We start from the raw sequence: 13088 nt of genomic DNA, 5'->3' as shown, positions 1-13088 counted from the left end.
CTCTTATGTTAAAAAAGGTTTGAATTTTGAATATGTGGGAAACAGGATCAAGTCAGAATACTTAGTGGTTAAATCGAATTGGGATACCAAGCCAAATTGGTTCCCTTGATAAGAGGCAATTTTGGAAGCCCTTAAAAGGACTATTATTTTCCAGCTGGTTTTTTGAACGTGCGCCGGTTGAACTCTTCGTCACATAATTTCTCAGCCGTCCGGACTCCTTATATCACCGGGTAGGGGGTTCCTCTAGCCCATAATGTTGAGCTAAGTAGTCGGCGGCTTCTATGAGGGTTGACATCGGATATTGGGTGTAAGCATCATTGTAGTTGTGGTAGAGTACTTCCCTACTCTTGTGCCATTGCTGTGGCCAGGGTTTTCATGTTCTGAGTCATCTCCAGGCCACACAATTGACAGCCTGGATGTATTCTTCAGCTTGAGTAGGGTCTACCTCTGTTTCATGTAAACTGAGTGAGTGTAGTCGCATTATATCTGGGTCACTGTCTTCCTCGATTTGAATTAATTGTCCTTTTGTCGCTCCTTCCCCGGATTTCTTTGTTTCAGCTTCCCTTTGTTTAGCACGTTGGCGTGAACGTGATATCCGCGCTGTATTTAAAAGTAATTGGATACCGCTGAACACTTGCTCAGTGCTGACCTGCTGAACTTTAGCTGGTGTGGTAGGAGTAAATGTTGTAAATTTCGGTTGTGATGGTGTCCTACTCTTAGGTGGGCTGGAAGCAACGCTTGCAAAGCTTACAGCTGGTTGCTGCTGTTGTTTGGTTTTTGCCAGATAGTGGTCTTGTCTCGTCTGGGGAGTCAAAGTCTTGAGTCTGGCCCCTGTAGTTGGTGTATCTCTAGAAGTCTACTGTTGGGGTTTGTTGACTCCTATCTCAAGGGCAACCGGGGTTGCATTGGCTCCCTTTGTTCCTCGTATCTCCACCTCTTAGACTCTTGGACCTATTCTTCTTTTCTTGAGTGTCGTTTTCCCAAATTAAGATCAATGTAGTACGATTCGCTTGCGTTCTTAAGCTCCAACCAGATGCTACTACATGGCTAATGCCCTTCAGTGCATTCAAAGCTTGAGCTGGGATTAAATCCACCGCTACCTCCATTAATACTGTGTTGCTTATTGCTCTTTTCGCTGCAGACTTTTTGGGATGATGATATGGGTCTTGTACGTTTTGGTATCAGGGGATGTTTTCCTTCACGTCCGTGCTTTACAAATATAAAGGGAGAGCTCGTCAGTCTGGCTACCAACAACTCTAGGAAAAAGGACCAAAATCAGCATATATACAGTGGTTTAAACACCAACAACCATTAAGCTCGGCAGCACAAGGCTGCAAATACAACAATATAAAATTAGACAAGTAAGACCCAAAAACAGAATCCTTCATGTAAGGTGGTCTCAAAACTCCAAGACAACCAGGACCAGCCACACAAGGTGGCAAACTTTATTAAAAACGGCCACCTAAGATATCTCTTCTAGGCTAACTCTAAACACAAAACAGCACAGAGTTTTTCCAAAATTGTGAAGGACGACAATTTAGAACAGATACCCTGAAGTTTAGGAGCACCGAAGCCTCTCTTGCCACGACCAGACATAAAACAACAGCGTGCAGTGCACACCTTAACACTACTGAAATACAATATCAATATGTGAGTGCGTGATGTGTCTATTCCCACTCATACATACCTAAATGCAGCTAAGTAGTAGCGACTGAATAGGTCGAGCGTGTGTTGGGTCTATTCCCACTCGCCAACAAGCCCTTAATTCAGACAGTTAGGAACTAATTATAGTCCCACTGTTTGACGGCTTCAATGAAACAGTGCTCCGTGAGCACATAAAAGACTGTGGGAAGTGGCTCAAATTCCTTTCCCTAGGAGTAATCAAACAGCCCACCGTGTAGGCATAAAACAGTGGTACATGCACGATTGTGCGAAAACCACTTAAATATTAATAAACTAAGTCTGGCTACCCCTTGTTGATTCATCAACTGTGAAGAATGAGCAGCAGACTCGCAAAACTGATGGAACTCCAGATGCACCTGGAATATGCTAGGCGACTCCTGGATGAGCTGATCATGGAGGCAGCCCAGGAAAGAGATAGGATAGAAGTGGAGGAGGAAAGAAAGAAGAGAAGGAAAATAAATTATCCTGTCTCATTTGATCCTAAGACAAAGCTGCGAAGTTAAGCCAGTGGTGAAGACACATCCACAGTCACTTCCAGCACCACAGACACAACCAGCACAAAGGCATGTCGTCCCACAAATAGAGGTCTGGGACCAAGAATTGCAGAGGTAAGAGCGGGAGTCTCAGCAGATGCAGGAGGAAAGAAGGCAACATTCACGTGTGCAGAACATGAGGAGGGAAGTCTTTGCTATTCCTCAAAGTGAAGACTGGGAGAGTGAAGCCAGTGAATCTCCCTCACACTCCCAGCCACACGCATCAACTGGGGGCAGGACTGGAACAGACGATGCATGTGTGGGGCTAGACATGGGAGGTGCTGACATGAAGAGGTGTATTTGGAGTTCAAAACAACCCATTTCAGGGAAGTCTTTGCTATCCCTCAAAGTGAAGACTGGGAGAGTGAAGCCAGTGATTCTCCCTCACACTCCCAGCCACACGCATCAACAGGGGGCAGAACTGGAACAGATGATGCGTGTGTGGGGCTAGACATGGGAGGTGCCGACATGAAGAGGTGTATTTGGAGTTCAAAACAACCCATTTCAGGGCTAACCAAAGCTCTAGAAAAGAGTCACTATTCAAGATGCCAATTTGTGTGAAAGTGGAGTAGTGTGATTATAAACACTCACTCCTTTACAGATGTGTGTGTGTGAGCTCACGTACATTTGTGTGAATAGTAGAGTGTGTGTTTGCATACGTTTGTGTGGATAGTACATTTTAGGTTTTTGAAAGCGATCGCATAGGTTTGTGTGGATAGTAGATATTGTGGATTTTGATAGTATATTTTGGTTTTGTTGATAGTATAGCTAGGGTTTGTTTTTATCCTTCCCGTTTGTGGATATTATATTTTGGTTTGGAGGATAGTATACTAAGGGTTTGTTTTTCTCCTTCCCGTGTGTGGATAGTATATTTTGATTTTGAGTATAGTATAGTAAGGGTTTGTTTTTCTCCTTCAGGTGTGGATAGTATATTTTGGGTTATTTTCCTTCCCGTCCGTGGATAGTAATATTGTGGCTAATGATAGTATATTTTGGGTTTGTTTTTGATCCTTCCCGTGTGGATAATATATTTTGGTTGGTTTTTGCTCCTCACCTCTGTTTTAAGTTTTTTGATAATATATAATAGTTTTTAACTTTTCGTTCAATATGGATAGTAGATAATATGTGAAGTGAGTGTAAAAGATGTTTTCCTTCATGTCGGTGCTTGACAAATATAAAGTCAAAGCATTCGTCGTTCGCGCCATTCAACACCGAATAAAGGAAGATGTCCATAGAGTTGTTTAACAAATTGAAGGACGGTTGGTACTGGATGGTGGATGCCCCCTATGTGGTAGAAAGGCTAGAACATGAATGGAGGTATCCAGTTACCAAAGACTTTGTTACATGTCATGTGACCAGCCTGAAAGTAGCTAGGGACCTGGTACAAGGTATGATAGAGGAATAAGTAGAAAAGTTAAGAGGTTTCATTCAACCTCCGTTATGTGAGGGTGGGCACGTTGAAGGAGGTCCTTGATAATGTGATAAAAGTAAAGTGCTTTTTAAAAGACATTGCATTGGACAGAGTGGTATTGAAGGAAGCCCTTGATAATGTCATAAAAGTAAGGTGTTTTTTAGAAGACATATTGCATCGGACAGAGTGGACTTTTGTGAATTGGGGACTGCACCAACTAAAGAAATGAGAAGAAATAATGAGAAAAGTGATGGAAGAAGTGAAGAAGATAAATGACAGGTGGTCTGAAGAAAGAAAGGACAAAGAAAACCAAAAGAAAAAAGGAGTTTGAAAAACCGAATGAAAACTGGATGAAGTTGCTGGAGAAATTTAGATCAATGGGATCGGATTCCAGAGACAGAAAAGCAAAAAAAGAAGAAAGGACTGATTGAGAAAGTGAGGAAATGGTTGAAGAAATGGAGAAAAAGAACCCAAAGGCCGTTTTCAGGGCCACTCATATGCCTCGAAAAGATTTGCTTTCTTGCCTAAATTGTTTTTTAGTCGGTTGTATATTTGTTTGCATGTTGTCTTTCGTATGTATTATTTCTGTCTCTGTCCCGCCAAAAACGTTCTAGGTTTATTTTTCTCGCTCTTTGGTCCCGATTGAGGCCAGGCCCTTGCTACATTGATGCTAAGCGGCAGTACCGTGACGTCACCTTTTAAATTAATTTAAACATTTGAAGAGATCATAGTAACGTAGCTAATCATTGAAAATTAATATACCCGTCATGGAAATTTTGTCCTGTAGATATGTTGTTAGCACCAACTGTCAATTTAGCAAGCAAAAAATATTCTCTGCATGTTTTTAATACCATCTGAAATAAGTTATGCATAAAACACAACACAGCAAGAAAATAACAGCATTCAAGTAATCTTTACTAGAACCATAAAACTCCAGTTGCAAATACAAATATCAATCAATACAGTTTAAATGGAACAAAAACTACACAAATAGTGAAATGACGAAAGCAGCAGAGAGGGTGAACAGACCATAGAATTCCGACAAAATAAATAAAACAAACAAATAAATCATCTCGTAGAAAGGTCCAGATTTTACAAATGAACTTTCCTTGAGATGTTTATTTTTGCAATGACCGATTGTGCTAATAAAACCTCAGTTCGAAATAGTATCTGAAAAAATAAAGTACTCTACGTGTTTATTTATTTCTTGTTTATTTTTTTGACGACCAACGTTGGTAGGTACCCTCTCTGCTGCTCCTCTTCTGCTGATATTAATTAAATTATTATGTTATAATAAAAATGGTACATCCAGAATCTCATACTGCAAGAACAGCACGAGAACGATTAGAAACAATTAAAAAATTTCTTCCTGTCAGAGACTCATTTAGAAAAAATCTACAAGCGCAGCAAGAAGCAAAAGTTGAGTACGAAGAAGACACTAAAAGACTGTTTAAGCCCGTCACTGCAGCTACTGAACAAGTTACAACTGTCATCAAAGAAGATCTTCTTCCGGTATCAAAACAAACTGCGGCGCAGACTGAAAAAATAGCAAGAAGAACCAAACAAACAAAGAAGATTTTACGAGACCTTCCACCTGGCATAGCCAGGGAAATAGCTGCAGCTCAGCCTCCACCTGTTGATGAGGAAATACTTGAAGGTATTGGAGAACTTCGTGCTGAAGTCGCCGATGTGAGAAAAAAACTTGCATCTAAATCCAAACCAGCAGGAGAAAACGTAGAATTAATTGCAAAATTTAACGAAGGAGTTGTTGAGGAAATTAGAAAAACTGAAAGAGAGAGATTACCTGAAGAAATATTAAATAGTTTATCTAATAAATCTAGTATTTTAAAACCCCGTTATGAAAAAACAAATGATGATAATTTCATTAAATGGATATATCGCGTATATTACAACAAAAAACAAGCTAGAGGTTCAGAATTTGAAAGACTTAAAGAAGAAGTAAAAAGACTTTATAGAGAGAGAGGGGAACAACTAGAACAAGGAGAGTCCTCCCAGTATCAGCTTCCTCCACCTCTGCAACAAATAGAACAACAACAATCTTCTTCGCCACAGCAAAGGTTGATGTCGGAAATTAAAAAGGCTAAAGAGTCACTTAAATCACCCTCCTCGAGGAAAATTTCTGCACCGAAAATGACATTTACACCGACAGGTTCACCACATGGATTTCGAGAAGGTGACTCACCCCCGGACACCACTGAAGTACCTACTCCGGTAATGCAACCACCACCCCAAGATGAACCTAAAACAGGATCTGGTTTATGTCCTGATAATATCATCAATGACGTGTCACGGTTAGAAGTTCTCATAGGAGGAAAACGTGCTGGAAATAATTCACCAGAAATAACCAATGAAGCAGCTGATATTTGTCGGCGACTATTTCAAGGTGGTATCATGGATATTGGCGTTTACCGAGAACTTATTGATGAGCTCGTTGATGACTAGTTGTTAGATAAATGGTAAATAAAATAAGATGATTGTGCATGATAATCATCGTAAACCCACACAGGTTAGAGCGGTAAACTCACGATTACCAATCTATAGTGTTATTTACGGAAATGGACTTGGTGATGTCATTCGAGGATTATTCACGAGGATAGCTCCAAAAGTAGCACCTGTTGCAAAACAATTATCGATGAAGGCTATTGATATTGTTCGTGATAAAGCTCCTGGTGCAATTGTCAATGTTGCTGGTAAGGCGTTCTCGGCGATCAAAGAAAGATTATCACGATTATTGCGACGAAAACAACAACCACCGGTGAAACTGGCAAGTACTGAGGTGATGCCTGCAGATGTCAGTAAAATAATAAATCAGGCTGCAAATCAAAAACTAGCGGCGATATCTGAAGAAGCAGAAAAAAATATAACAGCAAATTTAATAGCAGGGAGCGGTCTTCGTCGACGATGATCATCATTTGGAAAAATGGTAACTATAATAAAATGTTCAGGCGCGAATCAGACCCAGCATTTGATATGGAGGCACCTGTCCTTAAGTACGAGTCAGTACGTGATTATCAATTTTATTCTTATGACGCAAGACTACCAAATCAGCGGGGGAGAATCGAATTACAGGTTCATGATACAAGTAGATATTTCTTGCCCGCTGAGGCGTTTATTGAAGTAGAAGGTAGACTTGTAACGAATGTTGTAGCTGATACGGCATATGCTGCTAATTTGCGTGTTGGTTTTGTCAACAACGGGATTATGGCACTGTTTGATAGCGCCACATACATGATTGATGGAAAAAATATTGAATCAATTCAGAAGGATGTCGACGTTGCTACAACAATAATTGGTCTGGCGAGATATTCTGACGACTTTACAAGATCAGCTGGTCCAACAATGATGTTTGCTAAGGATATCACCGACAACGCTGATCATATCAGGTATGCTAAAATACGGACACCACAAAATACTGCAGTTGATCCACAACCAGTTGACTTTGAACACGCAACCAGACCAGCTGCTGATTTTGATATTGTAAAAGGTGATAGCGCGACTTTCAACTTAGGATTTGCAACACGCCAAACAGCGCTGTCAGGAGATAATAGAAATTTTTCGTGTGCAATTCCATTATCTCACATCTTTGGATTTTGCAGAAATGTTAGAAAGGTCATCTTTGGAGCTAAACACACAATTGTGCTCGTAAGAAAAGGTGATGATAATGATGCAATCTGGCGAGGTGGTGGTATTGCCGATGGTAAAGTAAATATATCAAAACTTTCATTGTGGATGCCAGTAATGACACCATCTATTAATGAGGAACAAAAATTACTATCTTTTATGGATCAAGGCGGTAAATCATTGCTATCATGGTTAACAGTAACCACAGATGCTGCTCAAAGCAATATTAATGGTTTATTTACATGGCATATAGCATCACAACAGGGTGTTTCTGCACCACGACATATTTTTATTGCACTACAAAATATTAACCGGATAAATAATCAACAACAATCACATATGGTATTTGATAACCTTGGAGTTAGTGAAGTATCCTTACGGATAAATGGACATCAAGAACCATCCGAGGATATATTGTTAAATTATGCACAAAATCATGTAGCGCGCGCATATCATCGTTTAATGTCATTCATGGGACGTGATCAAAATATAGATACTGGTTTGCAAATATCACAACTAGATTTTACAGGTCTATATCCGATTTATTATTTTTCACTAGAACATCTTGATTTATCCAAACAATCTGTTGTTGATATACACTTTCGAGCTCATGTTACTAACCCACCAGCTGGTGGTGCCTTTTACAGAGCGATCGCTGTCATACTTAGCGACAAGGCCATGCTACTTGAAGGTGGCAGTGGTCGAATGAGGGTCGTTGATGCACCGGTGGAAAATCTTTAATCGTGTTATTTAGAAAAATATATTTTATATAAAAATGTCGTATAGTCATGTTAATGTTACTCTGACCCCGGGTCAGGTAAAAAAGCTTCAATCAAAAACCGCCAACAAATGCGGAACTAAAATATCACTAAAACGAGATCAGATTAGTGGTGGTCCAAACAAATTATCGTTGACAAATAATCAGATTAAACATTTCAATAAAGCCCTGGAATCAAAAACTGGAGTTCAATTCCATCTCTCCCCGAGCGCCATCAAAGACATGGTTAAAACGGGTGGTATATTCCCATTTCTTGCGGCCATTCCGGCATTACTAGCTGCGGCTGCTCCAGCCTTAGCAAAAGCGGCCGCGTTAGGTGTTGCTGGAGGTGTTGCTGGAGCGGCGGGTAAAAAAATTTTCGAAAAAGCTACTGGTGGACGATATAACAAAAAAAAGGGACGCGGTCTAAGATTACCGGGATCTCGTTGGGGGAGAGGCCTAAGGCTTCCAGGGTCATTTCGTTAAACGTTCCATCATCAAATTTTGATTTACTTGATGCTGCTAAAAAATTAAAAATATCTGCCTTTAGAGGTGTTTTTATGCGAGATCAATTACCGAAACAACCAAACAAACTAGAAACAGGTATTATTAATCTTGACAAACGTTCCGGACCCGGTACTCATTGGGTATCATACGCGATTGATCCGCGTGGAATTGTCTATTTTGACTCGTACGGGTTAGCTCCACCTGTTGAATTTATCAAGTATGTCGCACCACTCCACGCAACAACTAGCGGTTATAAAGTTTGGTATTCAACGCTACCCACACAAACAATGACAGATCCGCCAATATGCGGCCGTGAAGTAATTAATGTACTCGACGCCATATCAAAATCATCCAAGCCGCCACATAAAGTCGTGCACGATTATACAAGCAACCGATATGTTGCGCGTAAAGCATTTTAAACAACGGATCTTATATAATGGTTGATATTTACGGAAGATCTTCTACTGGTAAGAAAATAAAATCCGACGTTGATCTGTCAAAGTATGCGACTAAAGATGACCTCGCTGATATTATGAACCTTGCTGCAGTTGACCCAGATGAAGTTGTTATTTTTCAAGATCGATATGGTAAACTAAAAACCAGCAATATCAAATGGAATGATATAGTCCGGCGAGTACTTGGTGCAGTTACGGATAATATTCCCGTGTTTACTGATAGCGGCAAAATCAGAGATTCAAGTATATCGTTTGCAACAATTAGAGATGAAATTGCAAAAAGTGTTGCTAATCGCGTGAGAAACACCGGTGACACGATGACAGGTGAACTTAGCATGAACGGGAACAAAATAGTAGTTTTAAGAGATCCAACATCTGACGAAGACGCAGCAACAAAAAAATACGTTGACAACGTGGATGGTAAATTATCCACGTTACGGGCTGAGTATGACGTTCACGCGGGCGCTTTTGCAAGATTTCGCAGAAACCATCAAAAAAACACAGAAGAATTCTTCGGCGCTCCGCCTGTCGTCAACATAAAACTCGTTGATATCAAAAGTAACCTAGACACGATCAAACGAACACAACTAGACATCGTAGCGGGAATTCCTGAGATTATCAGTAAAACCAATCTGATTAAAATTCCAGCTGAAATAACTCCCGGGCATATCACAAACATCGTATGCACGGTATCATCGGGATTTGCAACATGGTCAACGCAGAATAAAAATATCAAATATACCGCAACAGTCACTGGCGTGTACAGGCTATCTGTGTTTAGTGCTGCAAAATTTGAAATATTTACAACGTTTCCATGGCGTTATTCCACCGACAGGTTTTCCGGGGTTGTATCTGTTGTATTAAATATCGGAACCGAAGAAATATTTATTCTGGAAGCAGATGATAAGAAATTAACCGCAACATCTTACTGGTGGTGTTTGGAATTTGTAGCTGAAACACCTCAATTGTTTGTATAAAAATATATATGGACGGTGCGCAATACAGATACAATCAAGCGCGTGAATGGCAGGCTGCGCTAAAAGATCAAGTCGATCAATATACAGTAAAAGTAAAAAAATATCGACGACGATTGGTTATCGTTGATGTGATTGTTTATTCAGTATCCGCTGTTGTTGCTGGAACCGGTGTAATATTATCAGCGTTGACAACGATGGCACCAGTAGCTGTAACTATTTGTATTTCAGCAGCAACAACTATTGCAGGTGTGCTTGGTATCATCACAAAAAAAATATGTACTTGTACGAACGAAAAATTATCCGATTACAAAATAAAATTACATACAGCGACGGTAGCATACTCGAAATTATCCTCGTTGTTATCAGCGAGTCTCAGTGATGGAATTATATCTGATTTCGAATTTTCAATGATGACCAAAATATACGATGAAGGTATTAAAGATACAAGTATCAATAATGACAGAATTACTCCAGCAGATCGTGACCAACACAACTCCGCCAAAGATAACGATGATCTCGGTAAGTTCAACTAATCCTGAATTTAGTGTTAATTTTCCTACTGCAATTCCAGTAAAAGAAATAGCACTAGCTCAATTACGGGTATATTACAGCTGGCCAAATATCAGATCAAAATCATTTAATGGTACACCAGCAAATAATTCGCTTGTATTTGCTAACAAGAACAAACCCGATGGAACACCTGACTGGGTTGTTGTTGGAATACCAACCGGCAGTTACCAGATTGAAGAGATCGGTGAGGAATTTGCGCGTAGAATAAAATCAATAACGGGAAAAGAATCAAAAATATCAATAAACGTTCATGAGCCGACGTTGTCCTCGACGGTTGAAATAAACTCGCCTGATTATGCCGTTGATATTTATCAATCTTCAATCAGATCAGTGCTAGGATGGCCTGAAAATCCCCCGGTGCATAAAGGACCACCAGAACCGAAAAAGTCTGATTATGTCACGGATAGACAATCATATCATGAAATTAATCCATCATACGGGGAAAAACTACGTGATTTTAAAAATAAATTAATATTTAGCCATTTTATCTTTCACACCCCCATAGAGGCATGGACTTTTCTAAGTCGGGAGGGGGAAACAGGACATGTTTTTGGTCTTCATCGAGGTGATATTATTGAATATTTTCAGGAAATCAATCAAGAATGTAAAAAACAACTAGATCAACTAAATCAATATTTTAACGAACATATTTTTGACATATCAGCGTCATCGCGTGAAAAAATCATCACGCGTGTGGAAATATTAAATCAGCTTATATCAGATATGGAATATTTTAATAACCGAATAGTTCAAGCGATGGTTAGTTTAGGGCCATCATTTAAAAAAATTGAGGCATATACATGGTTAGAAAAATATAAATTAACAGAAGCCGATGTACCGAATTATAAATTCCCCGGGTATAGTGTAACCGAGTTAAGAAAATCTGTCAGTGATGTCATTGATGAGTTTTTTCCTAAAATACTCGATGCATGGAAAAAACTAGCACCATTAGCAGTTGTTCTCAGATATGATAATGATCCACATGGCGGCGGAAGACACGTATCCCCGCGGATTGTTAATATAACACCGACGGTCGCGGTCAATCTGGTTTGTGACGTAATCGATGGCAGCTATCAAATAGATCTCGGAAGATCAAATCAAGCTCAACAAGGATACATCCTGTACACGTTCACACCACAAGTTCCCCCTGGAAATTTAATCGTGCAAGAACCAACTAATCCCGTGTATTTGCGGTGTCACAATAATATGTTAACGCGAATCAATTTTAAACTCACAGACCACCTTAATCGCTTGATTGACATACGTGAAGAAGAGCTTGTAATAAATCTGTATGTAAAGTCCTAGGACTTTTGTCCTAAGACTTTTGTCGTAAAGACTTTATCGTAGATCTTCATGTGGAGGAGGGTTTTACACGCGAGGATTTCTTAACAGTTAGAAGAACATTTGTAACAGAGATCAGACTCAAATTCGATCAACTTAAAATTACTGGCACAAATTTGTGTTTGGTACAAATTAATCGGCCTAGGCCTAGGCAACTAAAAAAGCTAGTCGATGAAAGTAAAATTAAAATTTCTATCACAAAAAAAATAATATTTATTAATTTTACTGAAATTGCACAAATTACTTGATTTTGACTACCAACTACCCCCTCAGAAACATAAAAATGCACGAATTACTTGATTTTGACTACCAACTACCCCGTCAGAAACATAAAAATGCACGAATTACTTGATTTTGACTACCAACTACCCCGTCAAAATCAAGAAAGTTCTAACCTTGTCAAATTGTTCCTAACAAATTTTATTTATTATAAATTAATTTTATTTATTTATTTACTGAGATTTTTATTTTTTTTTTTACTAAAATACAACGAAATTGCTCAATTTTCCTGATTTTGACTACCAACTACCCCGTCAGAAATCAAGTAGTTCGTGCATTTTTCTTTGATTTTGACTACCAACTACCCCGTCAGAATCAAGTAATTTGTGCATTTTTCTTGATTTTAGTAAAAAAAAAAATAAATCCTCAGTAAAAATAAAATTTATAATAAATAAAATTTATAATAAATAAAATTTATTAGGAACAAATTTGACAAGGTTAGAACTACTTGATTTTGACTACCAATACACGTGGTCAGCGTTGACTTGGACCCCAGTTACCAAAACTTTCATTTTCATTATCATCAGTAACGAAGTTACCTTGGATCGTTTCACCAGTAACGAGGTTACTCTGGATCGTTTCATCAGTAACGAAGTTACCTTGGATCGTTTCACCAGTAACGAAGTTACCTTGGATCGTTTCACCAGTAACGAAGTTACTCTGGATCGTTTCACGATCTGACATTATCTTTCTTAATAGTCTTATGCGAGTACTAATCGTTTTCTTTGCCTCATACTCGTGGGATAATAACGACTTAATTCTTTCTACGGCGGTAGAAAGGGGAACGAACTCCTTCACATGATCATCTTCTACGGTAGCTAGCGACTGAAACATTGCCGATTGAATCCGTTTCATGAGACTGTATTCAGATGATAGTGTGTGTGTCCCCATGGTTTTACGTTCTTGTAAAATCTCAAAGTCAGAAACTATTTT

This window comes from Sinohyriopsis cumingii, chromosome 17 (genome assembly GCF_028554795.1).
Source record: "Sinohyriopsis cumingii isolate HCF-2022 chromosome 17, ASM2855479v2, whole genome shotgun sequence".
Lineage (NCBI taxonomy): Eukaryota > Metazoa > Mollusca > Bivalvia > Unionida > Unionidae > Sinohyriopsis > Sinohyriopsis cumingii.
The sequence above is the reverse complement of the archived record's forward strand: the minus strand, read 5'-3'. Positions refer to the sequence as shown.